This window comes from Mustela putorius, unplaced genomic scaffold (assembly GCF_011764305.1).
Source record: "Mustela putorius furo isolate JIRA1106 unplaced genomic scaffold, ASM1176430v1.1 tig00003836_pilon_pilon_pilon, whole genome shotgun sequence".
Lineage (NCBI taxonomy): Eukaryota > Metazoa > Chordata > Mammalia > Carnivora > Mustelidae > Mustela > Mustela putorius.
In genome coordinates this window covers 34,905,726-34,929,999 of record NW_025421989.1, presented here as the reverse complement: position 1 = coordinate 34,929,999, position 24,274 = coordinate 34,905,726, and the positions used below count along the sequence as shown (strand labels likewise).

General features: G+C 51.4%; 1 long non-coding RNA gene across 3 annotated transcripts in view; it reads left to right on the top strand.

The window, feature by feature from the left end:
- Positions 1 to 3,939: 3,939 nt before the first annotated feature.
- The window catches only part of LOC106006055, a 45,214-nt gene continuing 24,879 nt past the window's right edge, over positions 3,940 to 24,274 (top strand). For 2 of the 3 annotated variants that reach the window (XR_006609493.1, XR_001179902.2), the window contains exons 1-3: positions 3,940 to 3,995; positions 4,104 to 4,275; positions 4,409 to 5,296. This is a non-coding gene — a long non-coding RNA (uncharacterized LOC106006055). The remainder of the gene's footprint in view (positions 3,996 to 4,103; positions 4,276 to 4,408; positions 5,297 to 24,274) is intronic. The other variant, XR_001179903.2, reaches the window with a different exon arrangement.

Here is a 24,274-nt window from a genome sequence, read left to right as displayed (position 1 = left end):
GAACTTGGGTGAGTTAATGAGCCTGTCTGAGCCTCGGCTGAGTCATCTGTGAAATGGGGATCCTTACACTATTAGTCTTGTAGAGTGGTAATGACGACTAAATGAATAAGTTCAACATGAATTTGATGGCCTTGGGGTCTCACTCTTCCTGGACTCTGAACTTCCTTCTAGGTTCCTGGCTAGCCTGGTTCTCACGCCCAGTAGCTGTGTACATCCCTGGATGGCACACTGCTCAGAGCTGCCCTTTCCAATCTCAGCCGCAGCCCAGGTGCTTTCTTGCCAGTCTGGGTGGGAACCCTGGAGGTGGCTTTCGTGGGTTGATTTGATGTACAACTCCTCTTTTCAGTCACTAAGGGAGAAATGGCTTAAGAGCACTCGAGTATCATTTCATCGCTAGACTGGGCACGAGAGATCCCTCCGGCTGCCTAAAGTTTGAGGAGTGTGGCGATCATACTACCGGTGGTAGGAAAATAATAACGGGACATCTGAGCTGCCATCAAGCCTCGCGTGTGTGGCCCTGACCTTGCTGGAGACTCTGTACAGAGTCCCCTCCCTGAAGCCTGCCACATCCTGGCAAAGGAGGAACCATTGTCCTTGCTTTACAGAGAGAGCCAGAGTCACTTTCCCAAGTTCACACAACCAGGAAGAGGCTGGGGATGGAGAGGAGGTCGGGGGAGCTGGGAGGAAACTCAAGTTTGACTTTTCCCCAAATCTGCCCCCCACCTTGTGCACTGGCCTAAATCCTCTTGCTAGCAGGGAGCCGGCCCTGCTACCCTGTGCATCCTCACCAGCTCTCAGCCTGGCCTGGGCTGTCCCTCCCCAGGCCAGCTGGGTTTGGCTCTAGGAAATGTGATTAAAGTTGGTCTCTCCAGAGAGGGTCTGTTTGAAAGAATCAAAGGCTCGAAGCAAGCAGAATGTTCATAATGTTGGAATAAACCCCTGTGCTTGGACGGCTGCAGAAATATTAGACCTCCCAGCAACACCTGCCGGGTTGTCAATTCAGAAATGGCGAAGGGGAAGAAGAGAATAAAAGCAAAGCCCCGGCTCCGGCAAATGCTAGCATTCCGACAGCAGCTAGGTCCCCGGAATCCTTACAGTGTGAATTCAGAAGGAAGAAAATATCTATCTGGGCGAGCAGGCGGTTCTCTGTCTCACTTTTAATTGCACCTGGAAAGGGGCTTAATATCTCAGCCAATTTCTGCATCATCTTTTGCAAATCGTGGGCTGCTCAGGTCTCTGGGGGGTTTGTGTAATAAAACGGGATGGTTAAAGGGCATGTTTCTGCATTAACGAATCTTTCTGCACTGGCTGGGCCCGCGCATTATGTAAATGTTTACTGTAATTAAGAGATGAAGTTGTCACGGTGTAGTATTTTGGTTGCTGGTGTAGAGTTCCTGCCGTGCCCCAGCCGTGAATAGTCACCCGAGAAGGAGGAGGACCAGAAGCATCAGAGAGAGGAAAAGGTAGAAACGCGTGCCTTGTACTTGGCTAACCCCAGGAAGGATCGTGTGGTTATGACGTGCCCTTCACCCCCAGGTACAAGGAAGAGCCACGCTTAAGCCATACAGCCTTGAGCCTGAAGTAGGATTTCTCCTGCCTGATCCCAAAGACGAGAGGATATGTGGAACCTCATGGCCTCTACTTGTATGTGATTGTGTTCCGAGGGGAGAGTGGTAGAGAATTCCAGCGTTAAAATAAGGGAAGTATAATTTTTGTACAGTGAAACACACATTTAAAAAAAACACAGCTTTTTTGAGGTCTAATTGACATCCGATAAATTGCATGTATTTAAATGATACAATCTGATCGGTTTTGACATATGCGTCCACCCATGAAACCATCACTGTAATCAAGATCATGAATATATCCACTGCCCCCCAAGGTTTCTCCGTGCCCCTCTGTGATCCCTCCTGCCTGCCTCTCCCTGTTCCCCATCCCCAGGCAACAGCTGATCTGCTTCCTGTCACTGTAGACTAGCTTGCATTTTCTAGAATTTAATATAAATGGAAACATGCAGTATGCACTCTCTGGCTTCTTTTACTAGGCGTGATTATTTTCAGATTTATTCGTCTTGTGTATTTGTTCCCTTTACTGATGAGTTGTACCCCACCGTGTGGATATACCACAATTTGTTTAATCACTCATCCGTTTGTGGATATTTGGGTTGTTTCCAGTTTTTGGTTCTTACGGATGAATCTGCCATGAACGTTTGTGTGCCTGTATTTCCATCTTTCCCAGGGAGGCATCTGGGAGAGGAATGCTTAGGTCATCTGGTAGGTTTCTGTTCAACTTTGTTAAAAAAACATTTTCCAAAGTGGTTGTACCAGTTTCCACTCCAATCAGACACAGCTCTACCTCCTTGCCGACATCTGGTGTCATCTATCCCAGCTTGTGTGTGTGTGTGTGTGTTTTAATTAAAATTTCATTTTTATGGGGCGCCTGAGTGGCTCAGTGGGTTAAAGCCTCTGCTTTCTGCTCAGGTCATGATCTCAGTGTCCTGGGATCGAGCCCTGTATCGGGCTCTCTGCTCAGTGGGGAGCCTGCTCCCCCCCCACCTGCCTGCCTCTCTGCCTACTTGTGATAAATAAATAAATAAAATCTTTTTAAAAATTTCATTTTTATGTACCTTAAGACTCCATAAGGAATGTGGCTGTGTACATTTTAAAAAGTATTTTATTTATTTATTTGAGAGAGAGGGAGAGCAAGAGAGCATAAGTGGGGAGCAGGCAGGGGGAGAAGCAGATTTCTCATTGAGCAGGGAGCGCAACTCTGGGCTCCATCCCAGGACTCTGGGATCATGACCTCAGCTGAAGGCAGACACTTAACTGACTGAGCCACCTAGGTGTCCTGAGTGTGTACATTTGTAAAAATTTGTCAAGCTGCACACTTGAGATGTCTGCATTTTACTGGATATAAATCATTTCTCTATAAAGTCCTATAGACAACAAAGTAGGGAGAATAGTCCCTTGAAATTCAGTCATCTTCTCTTTCTTTCTTTTTTTTTTTTAAGATTTTATTTATTTATTTGACAGACAGAGATCACAAGTAGGCAGAGAGGCAGGCAGAGAGAGAGGGGGAAGCAGGCTTCCTGCTGAGCAGAGAGCCCGATGCGGGGTTCCATCCCAGGACCCTGGGATCGTGACCTGGGCCATAGGCAGAGGCTTAACCCACTGAGCCATCCAGGCGCCCATCTCTTCTCTTTCTATCCTTTGAAATGACTTCCCTGACCAAGTCAGGAACCTGGCTCTGGTAATAGAACCTTTAAGAAAGCCTGCTAGTTGTTGGTGGCAAGGTGAGGTGTGGGCCTGGTAGATGTGGTTCCAGCTGAGGAAGGCACAGGTGACTCATCTGGTTTCCTGGATCCTGGAAAATTGTGCCCTGGGCTTTTTTTCTGAGGCTGTTCTTTGAAGTTCTAGAGATGAAAGCTTTGCATACCGCAGCCACTCCCCAAGCGCTGATGGAAGTGGCAGGCCACTCTGGGCCAAGAAGGGCGGAGGCCACTGCCCTGGGGTCGGGCTGGTGGGCTTGGTGTCTCAGTGGGGTGGGCACCAGAGCAAGATACCCTGCAGCTCACCTTGTAGAGGCAAGACCCCTTCATTGCCCACTGAAAATCCCACCTTGATAGCCCCGTGCACCTGGATCAGGGGCTCCCAACCCAGAGCTGCACTGCCTACCACCTAGGGGGGTTTGGAAACGGTGTTTTTGAGGATCACGACATCAGGGGCCCATACGGGGTGAATGGGCAGGGATATTGTGTGGGACAGCCCTGTGCAATAAAGGACTGTCCTTTCCCAGATACTGACAGTGTGCCCCGGGTTGAGAAACAACCTTTTTTTTTTTTTTTTCTTTTTTAAAGTAGGCACCATGCCCAGCATGGAGCCCAACGTGGGGCTTGAACTCACAACCCTGAGACTGAAACCTGAGCTGAGATGAAGAGTCAGCCGCTTAACCCACGGAGCCGGCCAGGCGCCCCAGAAACATGCTGGTTTTGGTTGGTAAGAGTTAATCGGTTGCCTCGGTGGCAGATATTCCTGTTTTTTCAATTCCTTTTTTTTGGGGGTGGGGGTTAGTTTCTTTTAAAGTAAACTCTGTGCTCAATGTAGGGCTTGAACTCACGACCCTGAGATCAAGAGTCTCATGTTCTGCTGAATAGAGCCAGCCCAGCGCTCCATCCCTGAATTCATCTCGGGATGTCCATTAAGAAATCCGTCTGCGACGTCAACAGCACGAAAACCCTGCACAGATCAAAACCCTTCTCTAGCTTAAAGGTTACACGTAAGCTTGGCCTTGTTTCGAAAGTTTCTGGTGCTCCAACGCGTAGTTCTAGAGACGTTTAAAGAGCAAGGTTGATTTCAAGAGCCGTGAAATAGTTTCTTAGTCTTATGTCGTTTTACTTTTGTTTTTTTAGAATTCACTTCGCACCTCGCGTTTGAACTCAACCTGGACTGCTCTGCTGGTCTTGGCGTGCGGCTGTGAGGACGGAGACGGAAGAGTTCTGGCTGGCGTGACTTGTGCGGAGAAGGGAGTTGCAGTTTTCTGACATTAAATATTAACACTGGGTATTAATAATGAAGGCTGACAGTTCCTTTCTCGGTATTTCTGAGCGTGTCTCTCCCCAGCCTGCAAGGCCAGCAGGCCCAGGCCCTTCCCCTGCCCGAGCCATGTGGCCGGAGGCCCCTGCTCTCTGAGGTCAGGAGAGGTAAGGAAAACAACCCTCTTGTCACCCAGAGGGGTAGGAGTGCCTGCCTGGGCCACTGTGCGTGGCTCCAGGCTTGTCCTCATCCTCCCCGGTGACAGGAAAACAGCTGGTGGCGGAGGGAAAAACAGGAGGTGGATGCGGGGCTGGGGGTGGGGAACCTGAGGAGGAGAGAGGCTTGTGGCCAAAAGAGAAGGGGGACTAGGGGTCCCTGTGCATGGAAGTGTCGCCCTGAGGAGAGCTCACGTACAACCCAACACCTCGTCAGCTCGGCCCCCGCTCCCTGAGCCTTACAGCTTTCTTATGAGCTGAATGGTGCCCCCCTTTTCCGGGTGAGGAGGCCTCAGACTGGTTTTGGGGAGGGGTGGTGACGTCAGTGCCATGCACACCCGGGCCGCACAGACCCTGACCTTACCGCTCTCGCCTCCAGCTTCCCTGATGCCCCAGGTCCCAGCTGTGCTAGCCGCCAGGCCTGCTGAACTCTGGTGACCCACGAGCCAAGGAACATCACGGCAGCCTTGAACTTACGCGCAGGGAGCTGGACCGGCTGAAGTCTGTGCTGGACAATTAGACACGCAGCAATCTTTTACGTAATAAAAGGTACAAGGAATCCGATGTGAAATAGGCCCCCGTTTGATTTCCCACGCTCCGTTGATGGATGATTGCATACGTGCTTTGCTTTAATAAGACATTCCTTCCCCCAACCTCATGTCCATTTTCTCCTTTCCCTTCCTGCCCTCCCCTTGAGCCGTGACAGCGGAGAGTGGAGGAGAAAAAGAGAAGGTCGGAAGCAGAGAACTCAGTAGGTGTCAGAACTTGGCGTTTATCCGCGGGGAGCGGAAGCGCGGCCCTTGGAGGGCTCGGCCTCTGCGGACATTTTTAGGAGACCCAGGCCGCTTCGAGCAGGGGCGGGAGTTTGAGGTCAGTGGCCTGGCTTGGTGCTCATACTCCCGTCTGAGGGAGAAGGAATTTAATCTGAGGAAGAAGCTCAGAGGCTCTGAGGAAGACAGCCATTGTCTCTGAGGAAAAAGGTCGTGTCCAGAAAACGTCCAGGGAATGCCAAGGGCTGGTGGCCCTGTGGTGTGGGATCCTCTTCTGGCCTCTCAGTGGCCCCTTCACCACCGCCGGCCTGACTTTGCCCTGAGACAGGGCAAGGCGGCTGGAATGGAAGAGGAGGGGGGCCGGAAGCCTCCATCAATGGTGCTAATTAATTGGGCTTGTGGTCGCCTCGCACCTCTCATTTGAGGCTGTACAGGTGTTCCACAGACATTAATTAATTAGGCCCGCCGCGCTTCCTGTGGGGTTTGGACAGATGTCTGATTCCAGAGGCCCCGTCTTCCCGGTATCAGGGCAGAGCGCGAGGGGTCTGGTTGGACAGTGAGGAGAGCACCATACCACCTGACCTGTGGCCGCCAGAAAAGCCTGGGCAGATGGGGGATTCACTCCTAGGGGTGATCGTGGGAGTTCGGTGGAAACACACGGGCGAGGTGTTCCCAAGCCCACGTGCCATTTTGTGAGTCCTCCTCCGTGGAGCACCACAGCGAGGCTCCATCCGGTGACTGCCTGCTGGCTTTGGCATCAGAGTGGAGACCACCGCCTTCCTGGTCATTGGCTCACCAGTGTGGTGCCACCATGGAGGGCTGAGTCCTTCCTTGGGTAGAAAGCCACGCAGGGAAAGGAAAAGGTTATTTTCACGGGCAAAAAAGTTAATGAGTAATGGTTTCTGGAATTTCTCCTCAGAGAATATAACCTCGTCAGCTCTAGGCTTCTGGCTTCTGAATAATTGTTCTTGGTAATAATACAGAACACCTTCATAATAATACATCCTTCTGTGTGTTCAAGAAAGTAGCAATTTATTCCAGGCAAGACTAAAAAAAAAAAAAAAAAAAGGTTGCCTTTATCCATCTTGAGACCTGCCCTCCCCAGAGATCAAGCAGCGAGGAGGCTGGCTTTTTGGAGGTCTTTAATGAGCGCCTATGGCGTGCTCTGTAGTGGGGCAAGGGGCCATGAGGGAGACAGAAAAAAAGAGGCCATAAGAGCTAAGAATATTTCTGGGAATATCAGTCCTAACTATGTGCTGAATTTGTTTTCCTTAAGTGCATTTTGGGAAAGACACGCTGGATTGACTTTGGGCATCTACTTCGCCCTCCGTTAGACAGCGACACGGTACATCGCGCAGACTTCCTTGCGATGAGGGTTAGCCGATTGGATGCTCTTGTGTAAAATTTGACTTCAGATCTCAGTTAAAGAGGGAGAGAAGCACGCCTTTTGCTTATGTGGATTGTGGCTGAGGCCACATGGTTCTCAAGCTGGTCCTGGTGGCTTTCGGGGACTCTTCTGGAAACTCGGCATTGTGTGGGTCTCTTCAGGCCTCCAAATAACCCTGTAAGCCTCTTAACACCCTATAAGGAATCCTTTCTGTTTATATATATATATATTTTAAAGATTTTATTTATTTATTTGACAGACAGAGATTACACGTAGACAGGCAGGCAGAGAGAGGAGGAAGCGGGCTCCCTGCTGAGCAGAGAGCTCGATGTGGGGCTCAATCCCAGGACCCTGGGATCATGACCCAAGCTGAAGGCAGAGGCTTTAGCCCACTGAACCATCCAGGCACCCCAGGAATCCCTTTCTATTTAAACTACCTGGAGTGGCTTTTAGTCTCGGCACTGACCCCTGACCAGCACAGCTCCGCTCAGTCACGCTTGCACTCCTGCTGCCTCTAGGCTCTTGCCCATGCCATTATCCCACCCTGTCCCCTTGAGCTCATCTTCCTTATGTAGGTAACTCCTACTCATTCCTCAAGACTCCGTTCACATGTCACCTCCTCCAGGAAGATTTCCCTGATATGTATGTCACCTCCCTATCCCTCATACCCAATACCACCCAACACTTCCCTTCATGGCTCTTCTCCCATTGGGTCATCAGCATCTCTTTCTGAGCCTTCCACCTCCACTTGACCAAAAACTGCTTAAAGATAGGGACTCTGTCTTTTCTTGGTGATCCTGGTGCTAGGCTTGGCTTTCACCAAGAAAACACAGTCCTATGTTGTTTGCACATAGTAGGTCCTCAATAAAACTTCATTGAATCAGAAAACAACATACAGCTAATACTCTCATGTGTGGTTCAGACCTCAATTCAGTAGAGGGAGAGGCCACTGTTGCCTAAAGCAAGTGGTATTTTCCCCGAGAGAAGAAATTGTGACCAGAATCCAGGACAGCCCCCTTTCTGGGTCTGGTTCTCTCATGTATAAAATGAGGGGCATGCCTTCATTCGTGTTTCCTGCTGTATATCTCTCAGAACATTGCTTCTTTAAGGTGTTTCTTTGGACAAAGTGTTCCATTAGCAAATGAGTTTGGGAGTGTTGGATTCAGCAAAATTCAACAGGTTCCTTCACTATATAGAACATCCCAGGGCCTTTACTGTAACTAAAGTGCTTTGTGACTTGTCTCTGGAGAGTTCTAGTATGCAATGTTGTATCAGTTGTCTTTTGCTTCGACAACACTATGAAACCTCAACGCCCTACCACATTCCATATATATGGCTCACGGGTCTAGAATCAGCTGGGGATTGGCTGGGCACGCTCCCGTGTCTGGGGGTGCCTGGCTGGAGGGCCACCTAAGCTGGTCCTGTGTGGGATGGCCCCGGCCGGTCTGCTCTGTCCCGCCTGTATCTCCTCCTCCTGCGTGCTACCTGAACACGTTCTCGTGATGGCTGAAGAGAACTAGCCTCAACATGGGAGCTCACTGTAAGCCTCCTTCCCTCAGGCCTGCTAGCATGATACTGGCCAACAGGCCCAGGGCTGGACAGGTGTCCCCGCCTGCAGTGGGAGGACACTACAGAGCTTCCTGGCAAAGGGCATCGATTCCCGGAGGGGCAAAGAATTGGGATCACCATGGTACCCTACTGTACTGTGTTTCCCAGAGTCACCTGACCAAGGAACTCCTCTGTACATCTGACTGGTTCTCCTAACATACACTTTGAGAAACCCTTGACTGGCAATGCTTGAAATCTTTTGCGGTTCTGATACCTGGATTCTACGCTCTGAGTGGCTTCAGGAGGGAGCTGGTGACAAATCTGGATCCTGCTGGTCGGGCGGGATTTGGCTAGAGGCGTGGCTGGAGGCGGGTGTCCAAACACATCCCACTCCATCAGGGATGTCTCCTTTGGGAATTTTCCCCATGAAACATGGGCTGTTCCCATGATGTCCCTCTTCTTCACCTCCGGTCACCACCAGACTTTTTGCCCACCCACTGTTGGGGAGTGAGTGGAATGCTACTGGAAGTATCACTTCCTGAGAGGCGGAGTTCTAGGAACTGTATGGCAGGCCGGGAAACTGATTTTTCCTGTGTTCTGTGACTCCAGGAAGGCATTTCCCGGAGGCTTGAGTTCGAGACGGTCTTCCTCGTCACAGCTGTGGTGGCTTCAGCTAGCTCTTCCCGTGGCTCTGGGCTGGGGGCCAGCTTCCTGCCACCAAAGATTTATCCTGGGCTTTCGGGGTGGGGTTACCCCCGTTTCGGACATGTTTGGATGTTGGCACTGCCCACCTACCTCCCCTGGTTGGGGGGCAGAGCCGAGCATCACAATCCCCCGCCTTCACCCTGACCTCACACCATCCAGGTAGAAATGACAACTGGAAGCCCCCTGACAACACCACGACCCACCCACCAGGGTGGCCCCAAACATTCACCCAGTGGCTCTGGATTTTGCAAACTTGAATTCATCCAGCAGCCCCACTTGCCTTCCACTAGGCACAGTGGCAATGCTTCCTGTTTATGATTCCCTGTCTTGTGTCCCCAGAGCTCAGAGAGGTGGAATTTCCGACCAGACACCAGGGACGGCTTCGGTTTGATCTTTGATCGGTTTTATCAAAGCCCACCCGACCCCCTGAATGCCCTGTGGCTTTGGCAGGGGGCGGGTGGTGGTGGCGGCGGTGGTGAGTGGGCTCCGGGCAGGGGAAGAGGACAGCTCCACAGCTTGGGTTCCCTTTGGGGGACATAAATTTGGCCTTGTTAAGGAAACCTGCAGGGACATAGGGATGAAGGTGATCAGGTTACAAAAGTACACCAGGCCTCTGCGGCTGGCTTTGCGGGAGGCCTGGGGCACACAAAAGGCCCTGGGGCCTGGGGTAGGTGGGGGTGGGGGTGGCCCCCCCAATGCCCCCCCCCCCCCCCCCCGCCAGCCAGCGCCTCTAGCCAGACCCCCACGGAGCCTTCCCACCCCAGAGGCTGCCCTTCGAGTTCAGCAGCTTGGGGGGGGGAGTTGGGGGAGAGGTCCCACCAGAAATACCTTTCCCCCTTCTGGGTAGAGAGTACCTGGGAATGTGGTGGGGTGATCTTATCAGAAACCATTGCTGCGCAATGTGTGCAGAAAAACAATTCTGAAAAGGAACATGGGGCTTTGCTACCCGTGGCAAATCCTTGGCTTGCAATTAGAGGTCATTTATATTTCTTTTTCTGTGCTTTTCTGGTAGTTTCCAAATTTTCCACAGCGGTTACATGATATTGTTAAATTAGAAAAAAAAAAGTGAGGGAAGCAAAATAGAATGGTAACATCACGTTTTTGGAGAACTGATTGTTCTATAATGCTTTGTACTGTATATTCAATAGAATCTCATTAGTAAAAAAAAAAAAAAGGTATAAAAGGTGGACAGAAAAGACATAAAATTGTTACCAGTGCTTATGTCTGGACATATGGTTGATTTAGTTTTCTTTATTTGTTCTTATATTTTCTATTTTTTTTTTTTGAAGATTTTATTTATTTATTTGACAGAGAGAGAGACAGTGAGAGAGGGAACACAAGCAGGGGAAGCAGGAGAGGGAGAAGCAGGCTTCCCGCTGAGCAGGGAGCCCGATGCAGGGCTTGATCCTAGGACCGTGGGATCATGACCCGAGCCGAAGGCAGACGCTGAGCTACCCAGGCGCCCCTGGAAATGGGTTTTTATATAGGTCATCAGGTTAAAGTGAGGTTATTAGGGTGGGTCCCCAATCCAATATGCCTGGTGTTCTCATAGAGAGAGGAAATTTGGGTAGAGACAGACACACACAGGGTGAAGAGGATGTGAACACATAGGGAGAAGATGGCCTTCTACAAGCCAAGAGGCCTGGAACACATTCCCTCACAGCTCTCAGAAGGAACCAACCCTGCTGACTCTGAGACCAAACTTCTAGCTTCCAGAACTGTGAAATAATACATTTCTGTTATTTAAGCCACACAGTGTGTGGTAACTTTGTTCCAGCAGCCCTAGCAAACGAATCTACCCTCCTAGGTGAATTTCTCCTGTTCTTCTAGATCCTTCCTCTTGCCTTATGTATCAGTCAGCTATTGTAATCCTGCTGTGTAACAAACCACTCCCCAGATCTACAGCATTCAGGTTGGATTCAGATCTGCACCGTGTGTATCCTTGTCAGACCGTTGGGCTACCTGGAGCACCTTTTTCTCATGGTGACGACAGAAGCACAAGAGGCCAAACTTGGCCACCCCAGCACATTTTAAGTCCTTTCTCACAGAATTTGCCAACATCTCATTGGCCAAACAAAATCACGTGGTCCAGCACACCATCAACTGGGGAGAGGCAGTAGTATACTCTAAACCACAGAGGGAGAGGGATGGGGGTGAATATTTAAACTATAATTCAAATTTTCACCCTTCCTAGTGGTGCTCTGGTCTTGGAATGAACCCACATACCCTTTTTCCTGTTTGCCTTGATCGAAGGCTCTTCACATCTGCCAATCCTATATATGCTTTTGCAGCATTCCTTCCACCTCCTCAAGGCCATTTCCTTCTTAGCCTAATGAAGCAGTTAGAATGATTTCCACTGCACATGATGGAAAATCCAGTTCAACCTGGCTTCAACAATAAAGGGATATAATGATTTCAGTAACTGACTAATGTGACAGTTGGATGGACTTCAGGTGTGATGTGATCAGGGCTCCAACTCCATTTATCTGCCAGTCTCTTGGCTCTTTTCTGCCATGTGTCACCTTATGCCTCAAGAAAGTTTCCCTCAGGGGCAATATATGATTACAGCCCTACCTATAAAACAGACAAACAAACAAATAAACAAAATAACTCAAAAACTACACAAGTGCCTATTAGCAGTAGAATGGGTCAATAAATTGACAGGCTGAACTAATTTAGGCTGTTGGAAGCTAGGACAATGGTTACCCTTGGGGACGCGGGGTAGTCACTGGAAGAGGCTACAGGTGGCTTTTGGACTGCCAGTCATGTTCCTTGGCTTCTTGATTGGGACTCTGACGACATGAGTATAAGTTCGTTTTGCGAGATGCTGCCAAGGCATACGCTTATGACATGGGCACTGTTCTTTGTGAACATTTTGCTTCAAATACAAGGTTATTTACAGAACTCCCCCAGGCTGCTGTACGGAGACCAGGAAATACATAAGGGTAGAAGCAGGCAGACTCAGGAGGAGACTATTGCCATAGTCCAGGTGAGCAACCAAAGCCGAGAGGTGAAGGTCGAAGCTACTCACCTGGGCTACTGGTGAGGGAGAAGGTGTGGGGGAAGGCGGGAAGGTGAGGGAAAGGCAGACCACTTGGCCCCACTGATGGCCTGGGGGGGGAAGTTTGGAGGTTCTGAGGGAAGTGGGAGAAGCACCACGAGCACTGGGACAGAGCTGAGGGAGTAGCTGGGGATGGTAGCCTGCCCCTCACAACCAGGGTCTTCTGGGGACCACACTGGACAATTTGCCTGACCCCCAAAATGGCATTTCTTTCTTAGAAGATGTAGGCTCCCATCAGCAGTGGACAAGAGTTCCAGTTGCTCCATATGTTAGCAACACTTGGCATGTTTGCAGAGTCTTTTTAAAGCATACATCAGCTTGTTTCTGACCTGCTCAAACCCCCCAAATGACTTCCTGTAACACTTAGAATAAAATGCTGACTCTTCTACACAGCCTGTGATAAGGGGCTTCTTATTTCTCAAGAGGCCAAGCCTGGTCTCGCCTCAGGACATTTGTATGTGCTGGGCTCTTCACGCCCAGCTCTTTGCCTGTCTGTCATTTCTCATTGTTCACAACTCAGTGTTTCTGCTACTCCTGCTGCATAACGAACCACTGCAAAAGTTAGGGGCCTGAAATGAGGACTTTATTACACTCACGGGCTCTAGGAGTTAGGAGTACAGTCAGGGCACAAAAAGCTTGCTTCTGTTCCACTGTGACTGCAGTCTCCGCTGAGAAGACATAAAGCCTGGTGGTGACCGGCCACTTGGCCCTGGACTTTTCTGGAGGATTGTGGCACCTGTGCTGGGGTGACTCAAAGCCTTGGTTCATCTGGGACAGCTGGCCAGAGCACAGACATGGGGCTTCTCTCGCTGTTTGGGCTTTCTCACAGCATGGTGGCCTCGGGCTAGTTAGACTCCTCACATGGCTGTTCAGGGCTCCAGCATGAGCATTTGTGGGAACCAAGCAGAAACTCTGTGGCTTTCTCTTGCCTACTTTGGAATTTTATTGGTTGAAGCAGTTGCAAACCTGCCTGGATGCCAGGGAGGGGATGTGCCTATTGATATTTTTTCCTTCCACTTTCATATCACTAGTGGCTAGCACCATACCTAAAACACAGTCGAAAACCTGTGCATATTTGTTGAGAGGAAATGATTCCGTGATAAGCAAGATAGCATGCTCTAGGAGCACAGAGGCTGGCTTTTGTTGGGGATTCCATTAAAGCCTGCCAGGAGGAGGTGACAAAAGCTGACTTTACTTTTTTTTTTAAGATTTTATTTGTTTATTTGACAGAGAGACACAGTGAGAGAGGGAACACAAGCAGGGGGAGTGGAAGAAGCAGGCTTCCCACAGAGCAGGGAACCTGATGTGGGGCTCGATCCTAGGACCCTGGGATCATGACCCAAGCCAAAGGCAGACGCTTAACGACTGGGCCACCCAGGTGCCCCCACAAGCTGACTTTTCACCGATCAGGGGTTGTATAGCTGGTAGGAAGGGATTTGTGTGTTCCCGACGAAAAGATCACAAGGGACCTGGAGTGCGGGTCCCAGTCGGGGCCTCTCCCCTTCAGCACGTGCGTGTGATGAGGGCTGGGGGGGATGTCGTGGGGGGGGGCAGACCCTCGGAGCTGGAGCTTGCAAGAATGTCTGGCCTCGCTCCTGAGGGCTGAAGAACGCCCCATGAATAATTTTAAGCTGATATTAAATGATGGGATCAGATGAGCTCTTTTCCAAAGGTCATGTCTTACAGATGGAGTGTTTTTCCCACGGGCAGCCCGGATCTGGGCGGGCACTTGAGCGAGGCCTTGCATGCAGGCCTCCATCCCTGTTTCCCTCTCTGGCCCTCATTATGCCGCAGACACACCTTCTGTCCAGGCTGCTGTAAGGTCCAGGTGGCCCGGGTCTGGAAACTGAAGCCTCCTGGGGATTGGATGGGCTGAAGTTCATCTCTTGGTTTCCCTGCAGTAGAGAGGGATGGCTACGGACAGAGGTTTCACCCCTTGACAATAATCTGCAGCTACGCTATTAACAAAACCCAGGACCAGGCGGGTGAAGTCTGTGGTGTCTGGGGCCCGAGACGACAGAGAGTGGGCCTGGGTTTGCAGGCTGGTGAGGCTGCTGCTGCTTCTCGACAGTTCCTTATTGGATTCTCTCGATTTTTGCCTATGTCTGGAATTCTCCATAATAAGAAGGTTGAAAAGACATTACAGCCACCCCAATAAAATCATAGTCTCCCCCTTTCTGTCTTCCCTTTCAGAAAACCATGATGTTGGGCACATTCTGTCCCAATAACTTTAAAAGCGATAGCTTTTGACCATAATGTCAGGATAATAGCAAGATGATTAGCAACCCACACAGGATGTGAAAGCAGTAATTGTGTTTTTCAACTTATTATAGTGACTTAATGGTCATATATTTTATCCTGAAGCGTGGAGAATGCATATTGAAAGTGTGTACTCCAACACAAAAGCTATTATTTTTAACGCTCAACTTTACGTAGAGTACAAAAAGTGTCAGCTTTCATAAGGCGAGTAGGGAGACTAAACTTTATTATTTTGGAGGATTTAGCAACAGATTCTAAAGCCAACAGTGGTGCCTTCCATACCCAGCCAAATATATCTGGGCTCCCCAAGCCTGAGAGTTTGGGGTTGTGAGGATGGAGAGCAGCAGCCCCATTTTTACAAAGACCTTTGGGTCCACAGTGGAGATCTCAGTGTCTGTTTTCAGAATTACCCTTTTCAATACGGCCACCAGTTCCAACATGGCTGCCTATTCCAACATGGCCCCCGATTAGTGCTGTTGAGTACCTACTAGGGACTGTTGTTCTTCTCAGAGTTTTGAGGGGAAACTGCTGTCCCAGGCTGTGAAGAGCCACTCTTCTTCTTCTTCTTTTTTTTTTTTTTTAAGATTTTATTTATTTATTTGGCAGAGAGAGAGATCACAAGTAGACAGAGAGGCAGGCAGAGAGAGAGGGGGAAGCAGGCTTCCTGCTGAGCAGAGAGCCCGATGTAGGGCTCGATCCCAGAACCCTGGGATCATGACCTGAGCCGAAGGCAGAGGCTTCAACCCACCGAGCAACCCAGGTGCCCCAAGAGCCACTCTTCTAAAGGAGGTGTCTAGTAGGTCTGTGTACATGGACACAGACATATACACTCTTATGGATGCCCAAAGAGACTGGGAGAAGAGGTTAGGCTGAAGCTCTAGAGTGAAACACAGCCAGCCAAGGATAGATGAGCTCTTTTCTTCCCTAACATGCTGACATCCTGGCTCTGTGGGTTCCATTGCTGGCCAGAGGTTTGTAGAAGTCAGGGCCTTCCCAGAGGCAGGCCATGTTAGGAGTGGAGGGTGAGAGCTTTTTCCAGTGAGGCCCACCACAAGCACGGGTGGATGGTATACAGGGAAAGAGGATGGTGCCTGGGGCTGGGCCAACCTGTGGGTAGTGCATCAGGATGTCCTGGTCTGTGGGTAGCCTCTCTGACAGGTCAGTAAGGAGCCTGGAGACCTAGGGGAGGGTGTGAAGGCAGGCCTCACCTCAGCGCGGGGGAGTTCTGGGAGCAGAAGAGTCCGGAGGGCTGGATGCTCATGGTTCCCACCCTGTCAAGTGGACACTGAGGATGAACAGTAAAGACCCCCGCTTAAGGCCTCTGGGAAAGGGAGAGGTGCCAGGAGGTTCGTTAATACTTTGTACTGTGGAACTGTGAGCATGGCACTTGAGGACCGTTTGTGGGGTGGGAAGCACCTGTTGTGTGCCGTCAAATCCCAGCGCACTGGCATACCCTGACCCCAGTCATGGCAAAGGCTTAAGATACTCCTGGGCCCCAGCCCCTTCCTACCTGCCCCCAGGGAAGCCATCTGTCTCCCAGGACGCATGCCCTGGCTTGCCCTCAGGGGCGGTGGTTCCCACAGGAAGGCAGTTTGCCACTATAGTCTCCCAGTCTTCAGATCGCTCACCTCCCTTCCTCAGTCCATACTCTCAGCCTGACCACATCACATTCCAGCTCAGCGCTCTTCTGTGGCTCCCCATTTTGCTGAGATAAAAGTTCCAGTTCTTGTTCTGATTGACCAGGTCTCCCTGGTTGGCCCCTCTTCCTACCTCCCTCACCTCATATCCTGTTACCACACCCCCTCCTCCTCTCCCTACTCCAGCCACCTTAGCCTCCTCATCCTTCCTGGAACACACCAGGCACACTCTGACCTCAGGACATTTGCACTGACTGTTCCTCCTGCCTGGCATGTTCTTCCTCCAGCTATCTTCCTGGCTTGTTTCCTTACCTCCTTTCTTCTCCTTCCCAGCAATCCCTTCCCTAACATGCTGTTGAAACGACAACAGCCGGTCCTTCTGTCCTGTTTCCTGCACTTACCTCCCCACCTCCGCCCTGCTCTGTAGCTTCTACCATCATCTGCAGGGTATCATATCTGAAGTGTTTTTGTGTATTGTCTATTTCCCCTCATTCACATGGAAGCTCTGAGCCAGCCGGGACTTTTCACTGCTGTCATTCACTGCTCTGTCCCCAGAGCTCAACACAGTGCTCAGCATGGTCAGCCACGTGGGCAAAAGTTGTTCAGGGAATGAATGGATGCTCTCACTCTGGCCCTTTGGGTCCTTGCTCTTCACTGGGTCCTTTCCCACAGGCTCAAATCTGCCTCAGCCACCAGCAAGCCTTCCCCAGCCTTCCCTCTCCTCTCTCTGCTGGATTGTTGTCACCCACCCTTCTGTGCTCACTGCCCCCACGTCGTGACCTACAGTGTGCATCTGACCCTGCTTCCTGCAGGCCCCGTTGGCCTGTGTGCCCCGTCCTGCTGCTCTCCCCATCCCAACCCTCTGGCCCCCTGCTCAGCACTCAGGCCCTCCACTTTCCGTGGGCCTCTCCATGCTCCTGAGTGTCCCCTCCCTGCTTCCCTGTGTGCCCCCAACTCGGGCTCAGCCCTTCTCCTGGTCCCAAGGTGTGCTCTGCCTCCTGCTTCTGTCTCCGGGGGCTCTCTCCCTTAGAGGTCTACTCCATCAATCTCCTCAATCCAAAATCAATGAGGAAAAGCCCAACAGCCAAGTGCATGGATTAGTTAAAGAAAAAAAGCAATAAAAAAGGGAGAAAAAGAATAAAGGAAAGTCCAGCTCATCAGCTCCTCTCCAGTTCAGCTTCTCCCCCGACCCTCCCATCTCTGTGGGTCCCCTGGCCATTTCCCCGGGTGCCCAAGCAGAGGATCAGCGTCACCTTCGGACCCCCCCCCACCACATTCCTCTGGGAGGTCCAGCTGCGGCACCTCTTCTGGGGTTCTCTGAACATCTTTTCCCTTGTCTTTTCTCCTGCCACCACTCTTCTTCAGGCCTTCCTCATCCTTCTCCTGGGAGATGATCGGAAAACCTGTTGAATGGGGTCCTCTGCAGCCAACGTGTCTTCTGAAGCCAAATCAGTTCCAATTACCCAGTATTAGTGAGGGTCTAACCAAGAAAACAGAACCACTCTAGGTATTTAAACATAGGAATTTAATCCAGGTAACTGGCTTCACAGACAAGTGGAGGAGCTGGAAAGCTGAACAGGGTATAGTGAGGTAGCACAGAGATTAGCAACCCAGAGATTAGTAACATCAGGTAGCTGCTGGCCTCCCCAGGGCTAGAGGGACAACAGGAGAGGGAGTGTGGCAGGAACCTAGAAGCTAATAGGAGCTGGAACCACAGAGAAGATGCTGGAGAAGCAACTGATGCTGGCATAGAGTGGGGAGAAATACCCTGGCTTCTCCCTCTTCCTGCCCCCCGATCTCTCTCATTGGCTGAAAGGAGCTAGAGGACAGGTGCAAGGCAACCTGGGAAATGTAGTTCCCTGCCATGCCAAGCAGAACAGGAGAAGGGCAGGGAATGGATCTGAGAGGAAGAGAGACAAGTGACTATCTACACTCCCTGGCAAAGAAGCCTTCTGTAGTTCCCTCTCCCTACTAAATAGACTCCAAACTCCAGAGTCTTTCTACATGCTTTGGGTCCTCTGCTGTCCACTTTTCTGGCTTTTTCTGCTGTGGTCCCCACAGGCTCATACTGAATGTGGATGATAAGGGGACCCCTGTCACTAGCATCTGCCACCTCTGTCCCCTTCCTCACTCTGTCCAGAGACTTGCCCTTCCAGCCATGCTTGTGCAATCTCACCCAGACTTTAATGCCCAGGTGAGGTGCCACCTCCTCCATGGAGCCTTCCTGCCCATCACTTCCAGCCTCCCCCCCACAAACCAATGTTCTTTTTTGCTTCTCCAGCACTTCCAACACTTATGCCTTGCCTCGTTTCTCCCTGTATCATAGTTATTAATGGGCTTGTCTAAGCGCCTCCATTAGACTGCAGTCTTCCTTAAAGCCATGTTCAAAATGAAGCCTCACACAGCCCCCCAACATGCAGCACCCTGCACCTAGGGAGGGCATACCACATTCTAGTTTAATAAATGAACAAGTAAGTAGCAAGCCCCACATCAGCAGGTAATGATGCCTAGTCAACACAGGTGAATTAATTTGGACTTTTTGGCAATCTGTGCCTGGTGGGGGGTGGGGTGACAAGGTTGGAGAGGAGTGAGCTGGGGAGTCGTGCAGGGCGGGGAGCAGATGTCCACATTCTGCCTTGTTATTACTTCAGCTTATTGTTCCAGGTTTTTTCTTTTAGAGAGAAAAGAATCCGCCCATGTTTTCATGTTGTTCTCATTGAAATCCACCCACAGGCTTTGAAACGAACCCACTGGTGAAGTGCAAGGAGAGAGAGGGCGGCAGGTTTGTTTCTCTAGCGTGGTTGGTGGAGCAGCTCGTGGGCTGGGGCTCCCTGGGGCTTCCTGCGGCTCCCTGGGGCTCTAGCTCGGGAAGCAGAGGCTGGATTGCCCAAGTGGGCTGGAGAAACCCCAGAGAGCATGGCCTTGGGTAAATGCTCCAGGTGGGGGGTGGGGTGGGGAGGGGTTGTGGGGGGAGGGGGAGGCTTGGGCGCTGGAGCGTTGAAAATGTGTCTGTGAATTCACATTCGTAGGAAGCATTTTTCAAGCGCTTACCTTTTCCACAATGAGAGGCTCTCAGGAAGTTGTAGACGATGGGAAGGGATGCAGATGTGAGGCTGAACCCAGGGCAGAGGTGGCTCAGGTTTGGGGTCCCCGTTGTGGGCCAGTTATACACGAATTCTGTTGTTCATTCATACATTTCATGAATGTGAATCGAGCAGCCAGCAGAACGATCAGACTTTTGGAAGCCAGCTTAATTCTCGTATTGAGATGTTGGAGGTCCAGAAAGGTTAAGTGACTTGCTCGAAGTCACACAGCCAGTTACCAGCAGTGTAAGGTTTTAACCTGGGGCTCCTGCCTCCCTGTTTGGGGCTCCCAAGGATTGTGGGGCTGCCAACAGGAGTCCAGCCTGCCCCTGCCTTGATACATTGGGATTAAGGATCACATTTGGAGTGGTTTTCAAGTACGGTGACTGCCTCTCCTGGCTTACCACCGTCCTGGGGAGGGACACCGGTGCTTGGCATATTTTGTGTCAAGCCGGGGGTCCTTCCAGCGGTGGCGAAGTGTGCCTGTCTCTGAGCAGAACTGGTTGGACCCCTCACTCCGGAACCTGTCCACGGCGCTGTGCCCTGCCCCATCGGCAGTGTGTATCTCTGACCCGGGTTACTTTACAGACTGCATTCTGTGCTCTGTGTTTATAAAGCTGCGTCAGCTTGGGGTGTGGACAGGAATGACCTGCGCTGTCTAAACAAACCACGAGCTTCTGGCAGCCTGCCTGCCAGGGTGCTTGTGACATCCTCTGGCCCGGCAAGGTGGGTTGGGTTGGAACTCCTGGCTTTGCTCATTTGGAGAACTCGCCAGTATAAAGGCAGGTCTGTGGCCTTCCATTCCCCAGAGCGAGTGGAGGAAGCTGGCGCTGGCGCTAATCTACCAGGCGAAAGTGTGGGGAACCCTCCAGGACATGACTGCTACTCCCTCTGCCTCTCCTAAGCTGCCATGCCTCCCCCACCCCACCTTTCTCTTAATCACCAAGGCACGAAGAGGAAACCCTGCGCCACTCACCCCCAAGCAGAATTTTACCAATGAGAAACCACAGGAACAGGTACATTTTAGCAAAATGAAGGCCTAGCGGCTTCTCTCAGAGATGGTGCCCTAAATCATGCAACTTCAGTCTCTCCTCCAAGACGTATGTTTGAAAAATCAGGCTCAAGTCTGTCATTTTAAACAGCTTTTCAAATGACACAGAAATTATACTATTTTTAGGTCAAACACTCTGCAAAAGTTGACATTTGAAGGTTCGGCTATGTGTGAAAACATCCAAAAGGAAACGTGTGATTTCTTCTCTCTCTCTCTCTCTTTTTTTTTTCCTCCCAGAAACAATAAACAGGAGTGGCTTGGGTTTATTTGCGTCCGTTCTTATCCCTCTTACATTTGCATCTCCGGTGTTTATTGGTGTAATTCTCCAGCCGCCCACTCGTCGTGGCAGATGTCACCTGAAGGCCGCCCTTGGAGATGCGGTCCCTACAAATAAAAGCAGGTCGTTAGACTAGAACCGTCTTTGTTCCCTTAACTATGGCGGTTTCTCCCTCCGCACAGAGCGCGCTCTATATAAAGCCATAACCATTCAGAGTCACACGTAGGCTATATAAAGGCGCTGCTGAGAGATGAAAGATGTTTTTAACCCCTTCCTCTCAGGCGTCGGTGGCAGCTGGCTGCGATCGGTTCCAGAATGTACAGAGTTCTGTTCTGGGCTGATGTGGGGCAGGGGTGGCGGGGAGGGAGCTGAGGGAGGGGAATGTGAGTGCCGCAGTAAGGTGGGAGAAGTCCCCATCCCCACCCTTTTCTCCCCCTTCCTGCCTCAGTGTAGAGCAGAGTTGGGGGGGGTACCTCCCCCCCAGGAATTGGGTGGGGCTCAGGTCGTGGGAGCAGGAGGAGCAGCTACTGGTTGGGGGCTTTCATCTGTGATTTCATTTGGAGGTCTGTACACGCTGCCGTCTCTCAGGGGGGACAGGACACTTGGGACCAGAGGGGTCAGGGTGGCCCGGCTTCCTGGAGGATCAATTGTATTTGATTTGAAGTTGCGGTTAATGTTGCATTTATATGAAAACAAGCGCAGGGTGGTTCAGTGGGTGAAGCACCTGCCTTCTGCTCACGTCATGATCTCAGGGTCCTGAGATCGAGTCCCAAGCTCCGTGTCAGGCTCCCTGCTCAGCGGAGAGTCTGCTTCTCCCTCCGAGCCCAGCCGCTGGCAGGGGCCACTGTAGCCACCAGGCAGTGCAGTGGCCTTTGTCCTGTGAGAGCACAACAATGGGCACTAAAAGCTGAGAGGAACTCCTGACTTTTGGTGCAAAATGCAGTCCCAACAGGCCCTCGCTCATTAGACACCCAAGGGCAGCAGTGCAAACACTATGCAGCGCCTGTCTCTTTATTCTTTCGCATGACCTATGTGGTCACTTCTGAAACAAGCCACGTCTGCTTCTGCAACTTGCTTTCATGGAGAACGGGACCCATGCGGGGGTTGGGGGGTTGGGGGGGAGGGGTCGGGATCCCAGCCGGGCAGGCCTTAGGGAAGGAGAGGAAACAGCTGGTGGAAACTCCACCCTGGATTGGACGCTGTGGTGCTTTGAAAGCGAAGTCCACACGTTCTTTGACACCCTTCCCCTCGAGGGGGAAGCCAGCTGCCACGTGGTGAGGACCGAAGCCTCCTGCGCACAGAAACTCTGAGATAATAGATGTGTGTGGTTTTCAGCCACTGCGTTTCGAGGTCGTTTTTTACGTAGCAGTAGATACAGACACCACTCCTTGTCCTTCAGAATGTCTTTTGAAAGCTGCCAAGACTTCATCGATGCCTTTCTTTTTTCCTCCTGGCTTTTAAGAATGTCAGAAGCTGGAAAACAAAGACGTGTGGCTTTGGAATAGGACAAGTAATACAGCGGGCATCCATGCTGAGTATTTTCCAGATGCCGTCGGGTCATCTCGACCATCCTGCGTGCAAGGATTATTTGTCCCATTTTATAGGTGAGAACACAGAGGCTCAGAGAGGCTAAGACCTTTGGTCAAGATGACACAAGAAGCTTGTTTGTTGGGACACCCACTCCATGTCTCTTCATTGATAACAGGCTGCCTTTGCTTGGGAAGAAAGCAACTAGGTCAAGGTCCTGGCCTTGCATCTGATGAATTGCATAGCCTTTGGCAAGTCACTCTTCTGTGGGGGCCTTTTTTCTTGTGAAATGGCCCATGTCCCATTCCTTGTAGCACAAGGGGCTGTCAATCATAGTGGCCCACTCTCTTGTGGCATTAGGCATGGAACATGGGTCCTTGGCCTGGCCTATCAGAATGGCTTATTCCCCTGACTGTGGTGATTTGGTAAGAAATGTGCATGTGATTCGAGCCAGGCCAATCAAAATCTCCCCCAGGGCATCTCTGCCAGAGCCACTGGGGAGGGCTGTTCTTTCTTTCTGCCAGGCTTGTTAAGCCAGGAGGCCGTGGCTCTCGTTCTATGGGATTAGTGGGCCTGCCTGTCTATGGAGTCAGGTCAAGGCAAACCATGAAGGGAGGCAGAGCTGTGGAGTCCCTTGAGCCCCTGGATCCAGCTATGCCTGAAGCCACCCCTCTCTCTGGACTCACCCGTTATGTCAGTAAATTCCCAATTGTTTGTTTGTTTCATCTATTTTGACGTGGGTTTGTGTTGTTTGCAGTGCAGTGGGCAAACTTGGGGGTTGCTTTTGGCATCTCAGAGCGGCAGAGCATAGCTCCTCTATATGGTGACCAAATGTAGCAGGTGCTGATGATGACCTGCTGGCCCATGCTGGAGGTCATGACAGACTGTTTCCTTACAGGCCAGTGGCTTCCTGTATCTTTCTGCTTGAGGTCTTCTCTGGCTTTAGGACCATGCATGGACTGTGTGTGTGCATGTGTGTGTGTGCTTGTGTGTGCACACGTGTGCATGGGTGGGTGGTGGGTGGGAGGGGAGGTTGTTCTAAAAGGGCGGGAATTAATAACTCAGGGGTGACCCTCTTCCAATGAGGGATGGAGGTGGATGGATACATATTCCTGGCTCCCTTGCCCCTTGAGAAGACAATCTGGAGGCTCCTTCTATACAGTCTCCCTGAGAGGGTCCCCAGCAGGATCACTCCCCAGTAGCCTGCAGCAGGAAACCCACTCAGTAAAACAAAGCATGATTCACCGGCTCCTCCCCTCCCAGGTGATTCCTGGGATCACCCCCCAGATAAACTACCTGTGACCCAAACCCCTGTCTCTGGGTCTGCTCTGGGGGGAAAATCTAAAACTAGCCCATCGATATATGAAATTTTGATTTTTTCTGGAGCTGCCAGATCTGGAGGTACTTCTCATCATTGGCAAGCCAAAAACCACAAAGTTCCCAGGCTTAGCAGTTTTGTGGGTGAAATAGTCCCTATATCGGACACGTGAGGACTGCCCCAAGGCTCCACGGGGCGGGGTGGGGCAGGACAGCAGGGCGGAAATGGCTGGCGTCCGGGACCCCTGTGACTGGCAGGAGCCGTCTTGAAATAACAGTTGAGGGGACAGATGGGGGTTGGAGCATTTGGGCAACTGGGGGTTGCCTCAGTCTGGCACTTTGTGGGGTGGCCGCCTTCTCCCTTGCATCCACAGCCTGGAGGTGTGTCTGGACAGACAGTCCTGGAGCCCTCCAGATGACAGCAAGAGACTGGCTTGCTTTCCAGCCGTCTTGTTTGCCTTCCTCCCCCACCTCCCTCGCCTTTGTTCTCTCTCTTTCCTTTTGCTGCTCCCGTTTATTTATGTTTAAACACGTCTTGTCCTGTGTCGCCGCCTCAGCGGAGTGGCAGGAGAGCGGACGACAGCAGGGTTCCCAGCTCGCCCTCCCTTGCAAGTCTGGGGCTCCTCTGCTCCCGGGGACAGAGTTTCCCTGAGCTGCTGGCCTGGCCTGGGGAGGTTTGGCTGGCGAGGCTCCTCGGGCTCTGCCTGGCGTCTGCTGTTGCTGCTCCCGCGGGCCGGCCCCCTCCCCCGCTCTTCCTCCTGGTCACTTCCGCAGTGGCATCTGGGCCGCAGACATTGTTTTCCCCTAATTACATTGCAGCCGAGGAGAGCCACGCTAATAGACGGAGGGGCCTGGCAGAGCTCGGCTGGGTGGCTGCAGCTTCTGCATGGGGCTTGGATCACTTG